We start from the raw sequence: 3,928 nt of genomic DNA, 5'->3' as shown, positions 1-3,928 counted from the left end.
CCCCCCCCCCCGCTTCATTCGTTCCTCCCTTCCCTCCTTCTTTCCTTCTCCGATTCTTTCTTTAATTTGTTCTTTCTTTCCTTGTTTCTTGCTTTCTTTTTTGATTCTTTCCTTCCTTCCCCCCTCCCCCCAAGAGCCTGCTTATTTAGAAATCATACATATTGGCACTTTCTAGGAAGTTCCTTTAAGTTTCTTGTACAACCAAAGGAACTATTTTTTTTTTTTTTTTTTTAAGTACAAGAGTCTCTTCTTTCCCCAGATCGCCTTCATCTCCTTAGGGCATTCTCTCTCCCGTTCCCAGCCCCTGAAGTTACTGTAACCCTGTACTTTAGAATGAACAACGTTCTATGTTTCGGACACCAGATGTGCCCAGTGCTTGAGCAAACCAACACAAATCGGCAGACGTTATCTGATGATGTGATGAAGAGGCCGACGACCTGCTTACTTCAGAGAAAACCTTTTCTTCCATCACTGCAAAGGCTGAAATTATTTCTCTGCCAGATGTTTCCCACATTTCAGAACTGTTTTTGATTTTAAGACTTAGTTTTAAATTCTGATTTAATCTTCACAGATGTGAGAATTTAAAATTTCTCAGCAAGGATGAATCAATATCTGTAGTAGTTCAAGCAGTAGTCAATTAGGAATCCACTGACTTATTCATTCAACGAATATTTAATCATTGCCAACTGTGTATCAAGCACTATTTTAGGATTCAGAAATAAATTTGCCTGATAAGGGCCTTATCTGCCTTCAAAGATTAAACAAGCAAATGAAAAGTATCAGACAAAGGCTGCAATGAAAATAAGAGAGGCTGATGTGATAGTAGCTGGGGACTATTTCAGGTTAGGTGGTTAAAACCTCCTCTCCAAGGAGGTGCTAGTTAGGTGAAGAGACATGGCAAGGGGCCAAACGTGGAAAGACCCGAAGCCCATTACAAATGGATTGGAGAAAGCCAGGCTGTCTGAAATTCTGAAGTAAAGGTACCTTTGCTTCCCATGGACAGGTGAGCAATGCATTGGCTATTGGAAATGTGAGCAAAAAACAATCAACTTGATCGAGGGGGACAGAGATTACAAATTCAGAGTATTTGACTTTGCCAGCACACTAGGAACTAAGGCTCCGAGAGGCTGGGAACCAGTGTCTCCCGAGGGCCTTAGCCTGTGGTTGGTGCAGGTATGTGGGATGGGTGGATGGATGGACGGATGGACGAAGTGTAGACCAGAAAATTAAGAAAACGTTCTTGACCACTAAAAGGACGTTTACCCAGAAAAATTAACCTCAGTCATTCTGAAATGTGTTGTTCCTGATTTAAGAATCTCCTGTTTTGACTCTAGATGCTGGTGAGGATGTGGAGAAACAGGCACCCTCCTACACTGTTGCTGGGAATGTAAACTGGTGCAGCCCCTCTGGAAAACAGTGTGGAGGTTCCTCAAAAAATTAACAATAGAACTCGCCTAGGACCCATGAATAGCACTGCTAGGAATTTACCCAAGGGATACAGAAATGCTGATGCATAGGAGCACATGTGCCCCAATGTTCATAGCAGCACTCTCTACTATAGCTAAATCATGGATAGATCCTAAGTGTCCATCTACTGACTAATGGATCAAGAAGATGTGGTTTATCTATACTATGGAATACTACATGGCAATGAGAAACAATGAAATCTGGCCTGTGTAGCAACATGGATGGACCTTGAGAGTGTTATGCTGAGCGAGATAAGTCAGGCAGAGAAGGACATATACCATATGTTTGCACATATAGGAGGATTAGGAGGAACTTGACGGAGGAACAAGGGGGAGAAGAAGGGGGGAAATGGTGGGGGAGGGGGAGAGAGGCAAACCATGAGAGACTCTTGAATGCTGAGGACTGATGGATGTGGGGGCGGGAGGGAGGACATGGGCATGGAGGGGGGCACTTGTGGGGATGAGCACCGGGTGTTATATGGAAACCAACTTGACAATAAACTATTTAAGGGAAAAAAAAGAATCTCCTGTTTGATCTCTCAACATCTGGAGCCATGATTTAAAATCTTTATTGTTTTCTGGTAATTATACATAGCAATAAGATACTCTGCTTGAAATGTGTTTGTTATGGCAAATACTATCTGTAAGAATTCAACAGCTTTGATGCTTGAATGAATTAGTTAATAAATGTTTAATTTAAATAGTGCCAAGTTAGTCTGTTAGAAACATCAAGGGTGGGAAACAATTTAGTGGGGGAAGTAATATTCACATGTTTTCAGCCTGACTCAGAATCTGGGAGCTGAAGCAAAGTTGGAGAAGACTTATGGTGTTAGTTGAAGTGTTAGCCTTTAACTTAAAAAACAAAAATTGAGGCAGAATTACTTTGTTGTTACAGTTAGTCGAGCTGTTTGTGTCTCTTCTCATCACACTGTTTTTCATTCTCAGGTAGTGACCTTCACACTGAAAAATTTATTACACTAAACTTGTGATGTGACATCAATTTATCATTTTGCAGCACAGACGTGCTTTTCCCGATTATCTGACATACAGTTACTAGCAGACCAGTAAACCCCCGTATCCGCAGCTGGAGAAAGGCAGTGCGCACAGGGTTCAGAGATTCTGAAGGACTTCATGATGGACGGGAAAGAAGTTTAGATTCGTAGTCTGCAAGTGTGGGCTCTTGTTTTAACCATTCTCCTAACTGAAAGTTTGTGATCTCAGAGAAGATGCTTAATCTCCTTCTGCTTCATTGATTTATTAGCAATGGGTCTATAATTACTGAAGGCTCATCTATCTCCTTCTGTGTTGTATGCTTACCTATGAAGTTTTAGCTCTTCAATTACATTTACAAAAACATGGTGGAACAAGAAGACAAGATAACTTCTCAGCCAATTAACATGGTTTCATCAAGTACAGCAGTGCTGAGTAGATCTGCACCAGTGAAGAAAGTGGGTGAACAAAAAAATGAGAGTTCTCAAAGTGAAAAACTGTGGGATGAGTGAAGAAGTTATAGTTCTCACAAAGTTAAAAAGTATCGTGTAATTTCGTGTGTTTGTGTAGTATGTTGACGGCGTCGAGATAAAACAGAACATTCAGTTGTAACTCCAAGATATGGGAATGAAGGTGGGCTTTGTACCTCTATGGGGGCAGGAGGGATGCCTGAGAGGACTTTCAACCCATTACATACATCTGCACTGTTTGACTGATTATTAATTTTTTTTAAAAAAGCTGGCATAATTATTATAACAGTAGTTTGAAAAGTCACTGGGGGCAAAATGAATAAGAAAAAGGCTGCCCTCTAAAAGGTCTCAGGCTAAGAGCCAAAGGGAAAGAAAACAAAATTGCCTCTGGCATCAGGGAAAAAGGCTGAGAAAACATTATGAGATGCCTAAGGACTTGAGAAGAAGCTAAGAAGGGCTCACAAGGAAGACTTGGGGCGGCCGCAGATTATGAGGCGCTGGTGCTGAGAAGCCCCGGACACAGAACTTTTCTGGAAAATGCAGTTTGGGGTTAGTTGGCCAACAGCTACAAATAATAGTGAAGTCAGCAATTCATCTGGGATAATTTATGGTATGGAAACTCTGAGTTCTGACTCCTAACTGATGTAGAAACCACAGAGGAAACCATACGAGCTTCAAAAGGCCTGATCTTCTATCAGTGAAGGCCTTTTGTAAGTTAACGTTTGAGGAAAATTGTTACAGGTGCTACATCTCTGAACCTCTGTATCTTAATTTTTACAGTAACAGGATTGTAGTAACTACCTTTAATATCTGTGCTGCAGTTAAAACTTTATTATAAACATTAGAAACATATGAAACATTAGCAACCTTTTTTCTTTTCTTTTTTCTTTTTTTTTTCTTCTTTAATTTGAACTTAACATCGATGTCCAGAATCCTAACATTATTATATGGGCATTTTTAAATGTTTATTTATTTTTGAGAGAGAGAGAGAGAGAGAGAGAG

This window comes from Hyaena hyaena, unplaced genomic scaffold (assembly GCF_003009895.1).
Source record: "Hyaena hyaena isolate Hyena2069 unplaced genomic scaffold, ASM300989v1 scaffold_638, whole genome shotgun sequence".
In the NCBI taxonomy this organism is placed as follows: domain Eukaryota; kingdom Metazoa; phylum Chordata; class Mammalia; order Carnivora; family Hyaenidae; genus Hyaena; species Hyaena hyaena.
This window is presented reverse-complemented; position numbering follows the sequence as displayed.